At 38.2% G+C, this 16,963-nt stretch overlaps 1 long non-coding RNA gene across 1 annotated transcript; it reads left to right on the top strand.

Moving 5' to 3' along the window:
• The first annotated feature begins 6,624 nt into the window (after positions 1-6,624).
• Positions 6,625-15,449, top strand: LOC149080726 (uncharacterized). The gene is made up of 3 exons (XR_016193343.1): positions 6,625-7,068; positions 8,767-9,029; positions 15,193-15,449. It is a non-coding gene; the product is annotated as an uncharacterized LOC149080726 (long non-coding RNA).
• Positions 15,450-16,963: the final 1,514 nt, after the last annotated feature.

The following is a 16,963-nucleotide window of genomic DNA, read 5'->3' as shown; positions in this document are numbered from 1 at the left end:
GCAAAAAAAAATTTTTTTAATTAAAATTTCGGAAGAAAATACCTTTATATGTTATCATAACCGATTTCTGTTAATTTAAATGCTATTTGAAGGGTAAATGAACTCAAAACTTATCTTTAAAAAATTCATTGCGACCCACCCTCAAAGATCACTTTCACATTCAAAGATCACCTAAGTAACCCGCCACACAGTTACAGAACACTTAAACGATCCGTGGCACATTTAGAGATTCCTTGAGTGACATGTAACACAATTTTAGAGCACTTAAGCGAACCCCAGTGCGGTTCTACATTACTCAAGTTACCCGCGGAACATTCCCAAATTACTCAAGTGATCCGTGGCGTAATTACGGATCACTTTTACAGTTTTAAAACTTGTAATAAGTATTTCTGGAACCGGCTTCGACTCGCTGTTTCATTGAGTTAAGAATTTCAATGTTTACACGAGCATTCGAATAACAATTTCCGTTGATACGAGGAAATTTCTCTAGTAAAATTTAAATCATGCTGGAAGACGGATTCGTAAGAAGAGAATCTTGTCAATATTCAAACCAACGTAAACACGTTGTTGTGCAGTACCGGGGGAGGGGGGGGGGGGCTTGCGCCAAGCAAGTTAACAATTTGTGAAAGGAAAAAAAAAATTTTCATCAATATATTGATGTCAAACATTAAGAAAATTGAAAAAATATATATGCGGGTTAAAATAGTGAGAATATTTGCTGAAACACCCTGTGTATAAGAAATTCGGCCCTGTTCGCCCAAACATGAATTTATAATAATAATAATAACGCGATCCTCACGTATTCCCAAGGGATCAGCATGATCCGTCCAGGGAATTTGTTAGTGTTAGTAAACACCCATGCTCGAATCGGGATTCGAACCCACACCTGCACAGTGAGAAGCTAGTTCCCTAACCACTCGACTGCCAGGCGGCAAATTTTCCCCCGATCTTTGCAAACGGTTGCAGAAATGAGTCATCATGACCTCGGCTCCTATGAGAGTACCAGTGATGTTAACCTCAAATTACGTTATGATAATTACAAATATAAATAATTAATCTCCCACATTTTTGTCTTTGTGAACGTTTTATCTCGTGGAAATCATTTTCATCCACTGCAATTTGTAGTAATGCTTCATTTACCACCAAATTGTTTTTCCCGTAATTTCAGCAATATTTAGCAATTTTGTTCAGTTTTGGTGACATTTTTGGCGATAATTGGCGATGTCCTGTATTTTCCCGTATTTGCAATCCCAATATCCCGTATTGCTCTCGAGGAAATATGGTCTGCCTAGTATTACAGGAATTGGAGGTGTCTTCTGATGTGGGAAAGATTTTGAGCCAGAGGCCTTTCATGCCTCTTTTTTTCCGACTCTTGTATTACTCTTATTAAAAACGCAGAATCGAATCGCCAATACAGTACAGTATTTCGAAAAAAAATTAAAAAAACAACGAATGAATTAAACCTATGATTAGCTGACCCTGCACTTGGGCCTCGTTACTACCTGTCACACGAGGGAGAAAAAAAAATGTGCTCACACGAGAAACCCCATGCACTTTAGCGCCCCCGATCACTGGCCAATCTCTCGACTCGCCAGACTTTCCTATTAGTTCAACCAGGGGCAGCTCGGTGGCACTGGGCGTACTCTAGAAGGGCGTCAAATCCGAAGTGAAAGGACAAAAAGAATTTTGGAAAAATTATTTGTGCTCGCTGTAGAAGGGGCGCCACGTCTGAGATAGACAGGGTGAAAAAAAGTTAGGGGAAATGATTTCTGTGGCCTCTAGTAGGAGCGCCAAATCCGGCGTAAAAGGGTGAAAGAACTTACAGAAAATAATTTCTGCTCGCTGTAGGAGGGTCGTTATATCCGAAGTGGAAACGCAAAAAAAAAAAATTAGGAAAACTTATTTTTGTGTCCTATCTAGGAGGGGCGTTGAGTTCGGGGTAAAAGGGCGAAAAAATGGGAGAATGAGATTTCTGCCCGCTCTAGGAGGAGTGTCAAATCCAAAATAAAAAGCCAAAAGAAATTCGCCATATGTTATGACATAAAATATCGCTGTTCCTTTGAACGCATCAAAACGATGCGATTGAAACAAAAGTTTATTTTTTTAATTGGGGAGGTCAGAGGGCTCAAATATAGGTCCCACTCTGGTAGAGATTTTGTCTCGAGCCGCCCCTGAGGGTAACGTATGTGTGGGTGGAAAATTTTAACAAACCGTACATATACACAACTGAACATCTTTTCGGAGTTTCATGGATCTTGTTCCAGATATCCGGTGAGTAACGGTAAAGACTTCTATGGCCTCGTAGTAGACAGTATCTCTGTCTAGGAGACCTTGGGAAGGTGTGGCCACAACGGGACTCTGAAAAACATCTACATCTTTTTCCTTTCAAGAAACTAATGAGGAACGCATTTTGGAAATTCAATTTAATTTTTTTTCCAACCGACTTTCAAGTCATTTCCTCGACGTTAATCTTGAATAAGAATTAAACAAAACCTATCGAATTTCGCTGCTTATAATCCGCGGATGCAAACTTCGCTAAGTTGAGGGGGAAAAAGGCACCATGTATAGTCCGCAGCGGTATATAACCCACATGAGAAAATTTCATTTATCAATATGAAATCGCTCTCCAGGAGGAGGGGGGGGGGGTGTTGTTCAACACGGTTTTGTAGAGAAAATGTCAATTTTTGTATTGGCATCTAACCAATCTATAAATGTTAAAAAAAATATATGTTTTTGTTAATAAATTTTTAGCGTAATTATAACTGATGAAACCTCTTCCGGAAAAAAAATATAAAGCCGCAGATAAGATGCAGTGGTTTATCCGCACTAAAGACACTTTAAAGTTGACTCTTCTCATGAAACTTCGATCCTCAGTAAGAAATTCATTTCCGACGTTTTGTTTTTATTTCAATGTAATTTTTTTTTAACGTATAATCTACGGACTATACGCAGCAGAATAGGGTAGGTTAATTGGGACTTCCATGGAAATATGGAAATAAAGTAGTGTACCTCACATATCCAAAACAAGGAGGGATGGGGGGGGGGCAGCGGCAAATCCATTTCGTATAAGGCCGGTATTACACTATAAGAAGTTTCATAAAATTTCACTTATAGAACTTGAAAAATTCAACCAATAAGGCTATTGGTTGCATTTTCTCGAATTTAACCGGTAACCTTATCGGTTAAATTATTCAAGTTTTATAAATGAACTTCTTTGAAATTTTTATAGTGTAATCCCGGCCTAAGAGAAATTTCGGATATGTATCTTCGTATATTTGTAATGAGGTTTTTAAAGCTGATGAAATATAAAATTAAATGTATGTTACGGTAAATGCATTGAATCAGTAATGCATAATCACCAATCGTTTCGGTAAGTTGGATGAATTTCGCAACATTTATCACTTTTACCGGCGATTATACATAACTCTTTTAGACCCTGTTTTCACAAACTTACAGGTTTCTTCTTTTCACTTTAGATATTCTTTTTTTTAACCTCAGGGATGTTCAGCCCAAACTTCAAGAATTGTGTGTTATCGTTGAAATTAAAGCTGAAGTCCCTGAGGTTAAAAAAAAATCTACAGAGAGAGAGAGAAAAAAAACCCTTCCCAGTGCAGTCTTAACGCATGGGCCAGCCCAGAAGCCTCAAGAGTAGAGGGGCCTCACGAAAATCAGATCTAGTTAAAATTTTCTAGAATTTACTAGGTAGGGCCTCAGAAAAACCACTTGGCCCGGGAGGGTCCATGATGCTCTTAAGACGACCCTGCCCCTTCCCACAGGGCCGTAGCGTGCTTTCTCGGGGCAGTCTTTTCTTGGAGTCTGCTTGCAATGGTTATGCTCACAAAAAGGAGGAGTTACAAGCTCCCGCCATTCGGCTCGCTGCACCGCCAAAGTTGCCTCAGAATAGTTACGGGCCTGCCCAAATCGTGCAAGGCCGGCCTGGTGCTTTAGCTGGTGTTTGCCTGCCCCCTTCTGTTTCTTAGTACTGGGTCTGAAAGGGATGATTTCAAATGAAGTTCATGAGTTTTATAAATATGAAAGAAATCATACGGAAATACCACTTTAATTAAACTACTTTCATTATCATATTAGCCCGTAGGCGATGCATGCACTACACGAATTTTACCATAAAACTCAATTAAAATAAGTATGAAGAAGATAGATCCTGATGAGTATCCTGTATAAATGTGTGATGTTTTGCTTTTTTAATGTTTTTAAATCTCTTAATTAAATCAAACAAGTTGGGTTTTTATGCTTGTTTACAAGTTAAATAGCAGTAATTCCATTCTCTCTCTAGAAGAAGTTTTTCCGACTTCTTCGTCTCTTAATATCCAACCAAGAGGTGTGTGGGGAGGGGGGGGCGGACGATCACCACACCAAGAGTCTGATAATATGGTAGAATGGATCTGTCCCGTATTTCACGGGACAGTAATGACTCAAAAATTGCCTCCTCTGGCACATCACTCTCGATTTTCACCTGGGGGGGGGCACTGACTACTGCTTTTGCACCGGGTGCCACTGAGCCTAAGACCGGCCCTGAGTTACCATCACTGTCACGTCCTGTAAGTACAGGGAGATGGTGCATGATCAGTGGCCAGTAATGGTAACCTCGTCACCCGAAAATTTCCCACAAAAAAAATTCCCCTTTCGTACATATTTCCCTCCCCCACACATCTAAAACACTTGTGCTGCCATCTATCGGGAAATTTCAACTTTAAATATACTACATAGAGGTTTCGTTTTACAGATTTTTTTTTGGGGTGGGGGGAGTGGTGCTGTAATATTTATGATTATGTGTGAGCAGCAAAAAATAAAAATAAAAATGGAAAGCTTCAACAATTGTGGGAAGGAATTAGGAGAGGAACAATGTTGGAAAGAATAATATAAGAGGAATAATAAAATAAGGAGTAATGAGGAATAGTGTTGAGAAAGAAATATCATTAACTTTATTTGATTGGATCTCAAATGTTTTAACATTGTTTTGAACATTTTAATCGGAAAAAAATTATCGCCGGATTTCTCTTAAGAAAATTCACTATAAAAATCGAAGTTTTAAAAACATATATGAAGTATACTGAGAAATTGAATTTTACGGATGTTATGCCGAAATAATATTTGGAAAAAAAAGTGGTCTCCTCCAGGAACCGAACCCGGGTCCCCTTGCATACCAGAGACACGCTTTTCAATTCCTTTTAACACGCATTAGTAGCGTGCAGCGCTGAGTGGAGTAACTACAGCAATCGGGGCCGCAACTAGATGCTCGATTACTCGGGCAAGTACGCATCTTGGCGCCCCCTTGTAATGTTGAAGGAGAGGTTTGAGAATAAAATTTGCGCCACCTCTGGTCCAGCGTCCGCGGCATGAGAGCCGCCTCCCCCTGGCCAGGGCCATATACTATATAGCTATCCTAAGCTGATGCGCAACGCTAGGAAAACACAAACGCGTAGCGTGATTGAGTAACAAGTTTCTACCGACGCGAAATGATCCAGTCCGGTTCACGCGGCGCAAAAAGCCTATTCCTAGGAAAACCCGGCTTTTGTTACGTTTTTATATAATTTTACCGTCAGTATAGTGGCGTCACCTGTTTCAAAAATTTGGAAAAGTAGCGTTGTCTAAGGTGAGCGCCAGGTGTCCTCCTTGCTCAGTTTTGAATCTAGTAACCCCATAACCCCATCGGAAGACCACATAATCTGTATTTTCACTTCTGTGTTCGATCATTCATTGTCAGAATTATTTTATGGAAAGAGATAATTACATTCTTTCTACAAAAAAATAAAAAATATAATTATTTATTTAAAGATATAATTAATCTATTGATTATTACTAGTGTACGAATTTTGTTGCCAAAATTTTCGTCTTATAAAAAATTTCATGATTTTACATGCATAAGAGTAAGTAAATTATCATAAAAGCTTTTTTCTCCATTTTGATCAGCGATTTTTTGCTTCATCTTTCTCTTACGAAGTCAATGATGTTAATATTCTAAAAGAAAAACCGATCTCTCTCTCTGCTCTCGCTCTTTTTTTCATCGTTGTTTGAGTTGTTGAAAATTTTGAGGTTAGATGGCAGCACAAACAGTATATAAATGAATCCTCAGAGTCTCTGTCGTCTGCTTCTTCCAGGGTTCTTTGATTTGGACGTCTCCTTGTGTTATGAAAAAATAGCTGAACTTTTAGTTTGAATAGCCAGCTCAGTTTATGAGCTTCGCTTGTAAGGAACCACACAAAGCGACTTTCTGCCTGTCGTCTGCTCACTAAGAGGTTGTTTGTTTTGGATTTCTCCTTATGCTCAGATAAAATAACCGAACTTTTTGTTCAAACATTCAGCTCGGTTTATGAGCTTTGTTCATAAGGAACTGAGTGGAATGAAGAATATAGTTTTTTTTATAAAACTTCTTCACCACGTGTGTTACTCTTAAATCTGAAATTAGATGGCAGCACCTACACTATTGGTTGGCGTCAAAGCTGCATGAAGAGTAACTTTCAAGCGGCTTTGGTTGGCGTCGAAATTTCATTTTGTTTATGCTTTCCTTCAGTGATGGTAACTCATGGGAAATTTCCCATATTCGTGGGAAAAATTGGCCAAAATTTGTCCATATGGGAAATTTCTTGGCGTTTGTGGGAAATTTTGAAATTTGGTCAAACAAAAGAATTTCTGTTGAAAAAAATATATAAATGCCAAACAATGCTTTTCTAGTGTAAAATAATTGACTACATATTTCCACCGATAGATGGCAGCAAAAATTTCGGAATGTGTGGGAAAAATTTAGTCAAAAGGGAAATTTTTGTGGGAAATTTTGCTTGACGGGGTTACCATCACTGCTTTCCTTCTTGTTGATCTTACCGCCATTTTTCCCTCACGTTTTGCGCTTGTTTTTTCTCGGGTTTTTATTTTGTAAATATGTCATTCCATGACGAAAATAAACGGCTATGAAATAATACATTCCGCTTCGACTACTGTTAATGCGTTCAGAATGTGAAAGCACTCGGCCCAATATTCTTCTCAATCATCTGATTGACAGCTATTGACATGAAATTGAAAGCGAGGAGCACGTATTTTCATCGATCTTGGGTGAGTTGATTCGTTTGTTAAAATTGTTAGTAATGAAGTGTCGAATCTCGATTTAACGAATTGTGTAAAACCGGCATGTCTATTCCTTAAATTGCGAAAATTGTTTTTTTTTTTTTGGGGGGGGGGGGGGTAACATTAATTTAGATATATGCACAGCAACTTATTTAAATTCCTTAAATCAAGGAAATCGTTATACGACCATCATTAAATTTGCTGGGCAGGGGCGTACGCAGTGCCCGGGGCCCGTCCCAAGCAGACCAAAAACTAGGCAAAAATTAATGTATTAAACGTTCCTAATGGGGAACCCCACCTGGACAGAAATTGTTGCCCACCAATTGCCATGCTTAATCTAATTTAAACCGGATCTCAGTCATGCTGCTCTCAAGGCCCTCAGGCTGTAGAGGATGATCCCACATGCTGGGGTGGTCCCATGCATTAAAGCCGGGTTTTCCTAGGAGCAGGCTTCCTGTGCCGCTCGCAACATGATTCGCCCCAGCTCGACACGCCATCCACTCACCAGTAAGAAAAGCGACATGACTGTTTTCCTACAGAACCAATACGGCTCACGACAGCACTTTACGTTGGGCGTTATTAGCTTTCTCTTTCTGGAGGAGTCAAATGCATTATGCACAGTGGTTTTGGCGATATTCTCTTCACTCTTTTGTGTTTTATTTCCCTTCCCTTCAAACCGGAGCATGCAGACGACAGAGTAGCTGATGCCAAAGCCATATAATTTATATAGCCGCCCTGATCTGATGCGCCTCGCTAGGAAAACACAAACACGTAGCGTGATTATGTAACTCATTTCAGTCAGCGCGGAATAGTCTAATTCGGTTCACGCTGCACAACAAACCTATTCCTAAGAAACCCCAGCTTTAGATGACACTTACTGGCATCAAAATTACAGTATCCTATTTCCTGCATTAGCTGGTATGCCATAAAAATTAGGAGAGACTCCAGCTTATTGAAATTTGTAGTCTGGTCCTTTCCAGCATGCGGGAAAACCAAGGTTCAATGAGAATGTCATGGCACGTTTAAAAGATTGATTTCAATTTATATTGAACAAATAAATAAGCTAATCATAATAAAGAAATGGTTTTTCCACTATAGGAAACGTTGAAGAAATGGGTAGTGATAATAACGTGGTTGTTATAACGTTTGTTGACTGTATTTCCATTAATTCATTTAATTTACATAAACAAATGTCTTTAGTATCTGACATATTTCTTAAATATTATACGTTTGTTGCGTGGAAAGCAAACACAAAGCTAAAACATTTTTTTTGTTCACCCCACCATGAAATCGCCAGTGGCAACAGTTTTAAAATGACTGAAAATGGAAATTATGCCATTACCTTAACCCTTTAAGCGGTTTTTAAAATTTTACTGATGTGCATAGTAATTGCCACTTATGTTTTTAAAAGCATGCTAAAAGAACCCGAGATATTTCGGGATGACCAAAATAAGGTAGATCAAGTTTAACAAGATATCTCAAGATTGCCGCCGTAAGGGTTTACTGCGATTTTTGTGGGGCCAAGTGTGATTTTGCTGCTCCCACCACTAGAATTTGATTAATGATTTTACAACTGTTTTTTTTCCTCACGTAAAATTATCAGCACTTTTGTTGCCTCCCCCTCCCTCAGTTCTGGCCCTGAGTTGTGTTTTTGAAATACACGATTTTTTTCTCTTTTTTTTGTAGATTTGGATCTTTGGAAAGGCAGTCAAAATATTTCTATCAAAAGCAGCATCAGAATGATACAAAAGAATGAATGTGGAAGACCTATGTCTGTCATAGGTCAGAAAATTTCACCAGCAGATGCACTGGCCATAGAGGTTGCAAAAGTCAGGGTAGCGGAAAGATGAATGTCTAGTGTCCTGCTGAAATAATATAATATTATTTGAAAGTTCAGGAATCAAAGTGCAGCACTGGCAAAGCTACTTTAGGCTTATTAAAGAAGAAAGGTAAGAAATTGTGATTTCCCCCCCCCCCCCCCCAATGCATCTTTTCTAGTTATTGAGCTTATACCTCTATTTAATGACATGTTGGTAGCAATGAAGCCATTAACATGCTAACCTAAGTTTTTCCATATTCAATTGTGCCTTCTTTTTTTAAAAAAATGTTATAGCCATGAAAACTACAGAAACAATCTAAAAATCAATGTTATATTGTACCATGGGCCCCCTCCACCAGGGGCAGCTCAAGCTTAACTGCGGCTCGGGTGCAAAGCTTCATGTGCTGCCCCTAAAGGAAACTCTTGTGCGGTAGGGTGGTAGCAGGGTTTCTAAATTCCTGACATTTTTGAGACTCCGGGAACAGGAAATTGTATTTCCAAGGAATTGGGGAAATCACTTGTTTACAGTGGAACCTGTTTATATAACTAATTTATAATACTTCCTCATTTATATTAGGTTTAGCCTCAATTATTCTCTATACTTTTTTAAAAAAAATGTTATATTTCATTTATGTATCGCATAACTTCAACTACAAAATTCATCGAAAGACTGGTTATTTGTGGAGATGAAATTAAAACAGTCAAAAAATTACTGATGTCAAATAGTTTTTGTTAACCTGATAGATATATTGAATAACAAAACACTTACTTTTATAGAGATTAGCATGTTTTTATATTTTGAATTATAATTACTGAGCACAAAATATCTATTTTGATATTTTAAATTTTCTGATCTGCCCACAAAATTTTATTCCATATAAAAATTTAGCATCTGTTAATTGTGCTCATTTATTCTCACCTAAAAATTTTATAGCTTAGGTCATATAAATCCAGAGTTTTAACAAGTATTTTTAATCAAAGAAGAGCTGGCAGGACATCATACCTATTGCATATTTCGATACAGCTTCAGTCAAAAAGCCACTGCATGACAAATGCTAGTAAATATATACCATGTCATAGTCAAAAACTTATTCTTACTTATGCACTAAGAATAAGTTACAGGAGTTCCTTAAGCATCATATACAAGCCAGCAATTGCCAAATTAAAGAAAATTTAGCAGTTGGAAGTGGAAATAAATATAAGCATGTTATTACATTGTTGACCGGTCATGAGTAAATTCGTACTTTCAAGCTGGATATAAACCTGTATCCCATCGATTCTCAACCGGTGCTCCGTGTACACTTCCCAGGGGCTCCGCGGTGACTCTATGAAAATAAAACAGATCAGTAACTTTGATAGATTAATAAAAAATAAGGGGCATACAAGGTTCTACCATAAAAATTATATTCAAAAAGTGCTGCTCGAGTGAAACAGGGCTCCGCCATAGAAATTATATACTGAAAAGAGTTCAAAAGGGATGAGAACCGCTGCTGTAACCGTTCAACAATGCTTTTATAAGTTGAAAAACCGCCGAAAACGAACTTCAGTAGACCACCACTCTGCCGCCAGTGAGGTACAAACCTGGATGCTGGTGATGAGATCGCAGAAGGATGTCAACACTACCACACAGTAGCCCTAGAATATACTAAGGGGCCCACGGGTGAAAATCCAGTAAAAAAGTATTGTGCTGTAAAAGCTGAGCCACAGCTTATGATTAAGCATTCCGTACAAAAGAAAATGTTCAGCTCATCTATCAATTCCTCACACTTATGTGACAGGACATGAATAAGCTTGTACGTGCTCATCAAGCACAATGCCTCAACATTGAACGAAAAAAAAGTACATTTAAATTTAAAAATAAAATACAATTTTTCTATTGCATCTTTTGGTCATTTATCACACTTCTTATAAAATGTGTGCTCAGTGTACAAACGAAACATCCAAATGGTTGACTGACTTCTTTTTTTTCCCATCTAAGTGATCTGGTGGCCCAGTCATTAGATACATCGGAAGAGTTACGAAACCGTGAGTGCTTGACTTGAGCTTTACATGGAAACTATTAATCCCTGAATGAATTTTGGGAGTGCTCAGATCAGTGGTACAGAATACTGTAGGTACTCGAGCACTCACTGCACCCCCTGGCTCCACCCCCCACTGCCAGTCATTCTCCTAAATGCCAGAATTTTTCTTTTATTGTGGAATCTTGACTAAGTACTGCACTGTCAGTTCCCTTCCCCAACCCGCAAGAAATTTCTGGCTACGGCTCTTCCAATAGCACCATTGTCCACATAATAGAAAGGTCTGACAGGTCTTGAGGTCAAACAACCTAACATAGCATTTATTTGCACAATAATGTACTTAGGAAGAAATTTAACGATCAAAAACGGTTCAGCTCCTGGATGTAAAACGGGCTACAGTAATTGAATTCAATTAGTGAGAAAAACTGATTTCTTAGTAAAATAATTACCATACTCCCCAAACATTAGCTGGCATGCCGGGAAACAGTGAGGCAGACCAGCATGCTGAAAATATCCATATTTTCCGGAATGCCGATAAATTCGATTCACAGATTCTGGAAAATTCTTGAATATCTTTATTTTTTATTAATTTCTTATTTCTTATCAGGAAAATAGATTATACATATCCACGGAGCCAAAAATGATGGCTCTTACTAGATGTTAGTGAAAAGAAACAGTTGAATATTTAATATTAGAATGAATAACTGCGTGTGTTTGAAAGATGATAAATACACTCACGTCCATAAATTAAGGATAATTCAGAATTGCACGAAAATTGAAATCTAAAGTAAAAATTTCACCTGTAGAATTATCACACACATCTGCAAGAATGATATGCAAATTTCAGGAAGCCACCAGATGATGCAGATAGTATGTCACTATGATGAGAGTGTAAGAGGGGGGGGGGTATATAAGGAATGGTGGCAAAGAAGTAAAATTGTTCACAAGAGTTCTGTAAGGCGCTCAGTGTTATACAAATACAACGCCACAACAGGCAAATTGCCCAACTAGGTGGCTGACTTAAGAACATGCCCAGCGAATAGTTATGACACAGAGGACGCATGTGGATGATTTTTTACGTGGTAGAATTATCGGCCGCCTGGAATATGGGCGTACTCAGATGGAAGTATCCGAGGAACTTGGAATTGCCCAAAGTGTCATCTCTAGGCTTTGGCAACGATTCCAAGATAACGGAAATTTCAGTAGACGTTACAGTACAGGTCCCCCCCCCCCCCGAGTTACAACGCCGAATGAAGACCAGTATTTGGCAGTAACTGCCAAAAGAAGCATACGGAGCACAGCATCTGACCTGTCTCGTCAGCTATCTGCAGCCACGGGTACCACAGTTTCAAGGCAAACTGTGTACAGACGTTTGGGATATATTGGTCCATATGCTCGCAGGCCTGTCAGATGTGTTCCGCTCACGGCAACTCACTGTCTGCAGCAATTAGCCTGGAGTAGAGAACATGCAATGTGGACATCGTCACAGTGGGCTTGTGTGATGTTTTCCGACGAGTCCAGGTTTAGCTTGCAGTCTGATTCACGTCGGATTTTCATAAGGAGAACGCCAGGTACCCGTTACCACCTAGACAACATCATTGAATGCGACACCGTTACGGTGGTGCAGCATTGCTCGTTTGGGGTAGAATTATACTGGGTCCCAGAACAGATCTGCATGTTCAAACCGGAACCATGAAAGCCCAAATTTATTGGGACATCATTCTGGAACAACATGTACGTTTGTTTAGGGGTGCCATGGGCGCAGAATTTATGTTTATGGATGACAACGCCCATCCTCACCAAGCAAACATCGTAAACGAATGCCTTGAATCTGAGGATATAGCCCGTATGGAATGGCCAGCATTCTCACCTGACTTGAATCCGATAGAGCATGTGTGGGGCATGCTTGGCCGACGAGTTGCAGCCCGTCAACCACCTCCTACATGTGTACCAGAACTTCGGAGAGCATTGCTTGCTGAGTGGAGTGATCTTCCCCAAGATCAGATCGATAATTTGATACTCAGCATGCCTAGGCGTTGTACGGATTTCATTGCATGGGAGACATACAATGTATTAACCATCATACCAGCCATGTAATAGTAAGTTTCTGTAAAGGAGATATTTTTTACAATTGCTCCAGGGAGCAAAAATCATAGTTTTTATGAATGGTATCATACATACACCATCGTTTTTGTTCTTTATCTTTTGTTTAATAAATGGGCTTTATGAATAAGTAACGTTTATTTTGTTTGTTATTTTACAAATAAAGGTTCAGAAACAAAACCAATGTTACTTATTCATAAAGACCATATATTAAACAAAAGATAAAGAACAAAAACGATGGTGTATGTATGATACCATTCATAAAAACTATGATTTTTGCTCCCTGGAGCAATTGTAAAAAATATCTCCTTCACAAAAACTTACTATTACATGGTTGGTATGATGGTTAATACATTGTATGTCTCCCATGCAATGAAATACAGTCCGTACAACGCCTAGACATGCTGAGTATCAAATTATCGATCTGATCTTGGGGAAGATCACTCCACTCAGCAAGCAATGCTCTCTGAAATTCCGGTACACATGTAGGAGGTGGTTTTGTTTCTGAACCTTTATTTGCTGGAGCTGGCATTATCCTTAATTTATGGACATGCATGTATATATATGTATCAACTTTATATATTCGGAAAATCCATTGATTCAGCTGAATGCATGCTGTGATCCTATTATAACCTCATTTTTTCCGGCATGCTGAAAGTGGCCGGCCAAGATCACAACATTCAAAAGGCTGGTGCCCCTCGTGTTTTACAGCATGCCGGCCAGTACGTGGGAATACGGCAAGTTTATTATAATTTTTAAGTAAAATGATTTGAAAGTTATTCAAATCAGCGCTAGTGTAATCAGTTCCGTTTTGCCCAGGTCTTTACTTGAAAAGTAAAAAATACTTTGGCAGAGGAATGGGAAAAAAAGACGAGCCCACAAAAAGCCAAGTATTGTACTTAGTTTGAATCCTTTTACGAGAGAGCACACCTTTTCCTCTCCTACAAAGAAGCATTCAACAGTAGGCGGAACAAAGATTTTAAACCGCACAACACTAAATCCGATATCCTGCTGTTTGTACGGGGGGGGGGGGGGAAGGAAAAATGGTTGGATTTTTTTCGAAGCAGTTTTGTGGCAATTACCTGAACCTTTTTCAAGTCGATTTTCTCAACACCCTCAAACCGTCAGTCGGTTAAGCTAAAATATATTTTTTTTTAATTCAGTCATGTGTTTAATTCATGTACTGTGTGTTCCATAGATCTCTCGAGACAGTCTTTCAAGCGAAAACTGAATTTGGTTAATTGACTGAGAACTGAGGTTTCTTTTTTTGATCTTACCTTTTGTGTGCCTGCATTGCTGGAAGTTCATTGCTAAAGCTGCTTTACACGTACATGGATTATAGCAGCAAATAATATGCAGATAGCCTAGCTATCGATTTCATGTGCAAGCAAAAATTATCATCCAGAATACAGAAATGTTTGTGGGGGGCAGGGGGGGGTTACATTTTTTAATCTCCTACAAAAGTATGGTTAAACCTCAGCTTCTAAATGCAAAAAAAAACAAAACAAAAGCCATAAGTCCTTCTAACTATCAATGAACTTTTCCCTATGTTACAGTATTGGTCCATTCTATATTTTGTATTAGTGATCGATTGCAATATCCAAATGATAGTGTTATGCATGATTTCAATAAACCGCGTCTACTGTATTGTGCAAGAACAATTTTGGCCTTTTCTGATACCCTCCACCTCCCTTGTCAGCAAAATTTCAAATATATAATATATAGATTTCAAATATTTTCAGAAAAAAAATATATTACAAAAGGAAACACCTTTTACATGCTATTGTAATCAATTTCAATTAATTTAAATCATTTTTTTAAGGGTTTGTTTTTCTGTAGGAAATTCCTTGTTCCCCCCCCCCCCCTCTCAGAAGTCAATTCTGCTCTCGAGTGTATTGTATCACGTTTTTTGTTCCATGCATTGCTAAGGTAAAAATGAGATTGTTTCACCTGTTCTGCCATCTTTTTAAAACTATCCCATCTCTTTTGAAACGCTGTCTGTTTCAAACGCTCACCGTCCTTGCTTGAGTTAAAAACCTATTCCCAGCATCAGTCCTCACTTGGGCAATTTTCCTGCTGTGGCCTTTGAGTTTGTATTTGTATTATTAATGAATGTTTTTTCATCATAACTGCTTGTCTAGTATTTTACAATTGTTTTCGTTCTCTTTTCAGATAAAATGAAAGCTGGGGGGTCTTTCTCCACAAAACACTAGATGATATCAAAGATTCATTAGTTTCAGTTCTGGAGAGGAAACATTTAATCACCAAAAAGACACAACATTCAAAAGGAGTTTGACACTTTTATGCTAAGAAAGTAGAAATGATCGAAAGTTTAGAAACTCCTTTGCATGTGCATAGTGGCTGTAATCATACGTATTGTAAATTAACATTAGTTGATATTTTTTCATCAATAAATACTTTAGTTTTAATTTATTTTGTGATTTATTTACAAAAATGATGCGAAATTTTCATTGAACTCTCAAGACTTGCTAGGATTTGGAGCGGAGGTGCTTTCAAACTTTTTCTAAACAAGTCTGATTCCTATCCTCCGTTACTGTATTAATTTATTTATATTCACCAGATCTTGGCTCATGAATTTTGATGTTCAAGAAGTGGAAAGATACTTTGAATAACATTGAATTTTAAAAATATAAAGGTATTTAGGTATCACTTTTTTGACAGCAATGGTAGCCTATACAAAAAAAATGTTATTACTCTTTCAGACCTTGAATTCAACGATAACACACCTACAATCCTTGAAGTCAGGGCTGAACTCACTAGGTTAAAAGAAATATACCTACAGCGAGAAAAAGTTTACCACGTTTGTGCTTTCTGGGTTGGACATCATCTTGGGGTCCAAGTCAATTAGCCCGGGAAAAATGCCAATGACAGAATATTTCTTGCACTGTCTTTACAGCTCAGAGGGGCCATTAACTCTTCCCCATAATATTTAGTACAAAGCAATGTAAAAACAAGTTGCTTGTCTTCCCATCCCAGCCATCATCTCTCAATGTCTGTTTTCTAGCAATTTAAAAAATCTGACAAATTACTGATCTCCCCATTGGTTCTGCTCAGTATTGTACGCAGGATTTTCTTAATGAGAGAGGTGCTCTTTTTTTTTTTTTTTTCACCGCAAAAAAAAACATTGATAGCTTGGGGAGGGCATAGGCTTCTGTTTGGAAGTTTTGAACCCCATCTTGCGTACGTCAGCGGTTCTGGACTTTTTTTCAGTATGTTGCACATTAGTACAGCATACACGGTAATGATAAAAAAAAAAAAACTTCTAATTAAAAATATGAACATATAATAAATGAAAAATTAAAAAAATTTAGAATTTTAAAAGAGATACATGATTAAATTCTAATGTGAGAGTTAATTGCAACCCCATTGTTGAAAATTTAGAATGAATGAGAAAAAATATGCAATTGAAAATTTATGACAAGTAATAAAATTGTAGTTATGAAAATTGCAAATTTTCGAAATTTTGAGAATCAGTAAAAGCCTTCAAGGTGCTGCTTCAATTGTCCATCAGTGCCGGGGGGGTCCATCCCCTCAAAACCTAAGAAAATGGCAAAGATATATGTGTGCGTTATAACATGATAGATGATCGTTTACTCTCTATTACTTTGTCCCCCTCCCCTCAAAAAAATAAATTTTTGAACAGGGCCGCGACTAGATGCTTAGTTAGCCGGTGCAATCAGGCATTTTGGTGCCTCGTTCTTCTAATGTTCCCTGAGCACCCACCCCCCTTGCGCAGGCTTCTGCTTGGAGGTTTTGAACCCCATCCAGCGGTTCTGGATTTTTTTTTCAGTATGTTGCACATTAGTACAGCATACACGGTAATGATTAAAAAAAACTTCTAATTAAAAATATTAACATATAATAAATAAAAAAAAATTAGGTGGGGTTAATAGATTATATTTACGCCCCCTCTGGTCGGGGG

This window comes from Pholcus phalangioides, unplaced genomic scaffold, assembly GCF_987345545.1.
Source record: "Pholcus phalangioides strain wild (caught in Gottingen) unplaced genomic scaffold, Ppha-v1.0 ptg000010l_1, whole genome shotgun sequence".
Lineage (NCBI taxonomy): Eukaryota > Metazoa > Arthropoda > Arachnida > Araneae > Pholcidae > Pholcus > Pholcus phalangioides.
Note: the sequence above shows the minus strand (reverse complement) of the source record. Positions and strands in the feature narration are given on the sequence as shown.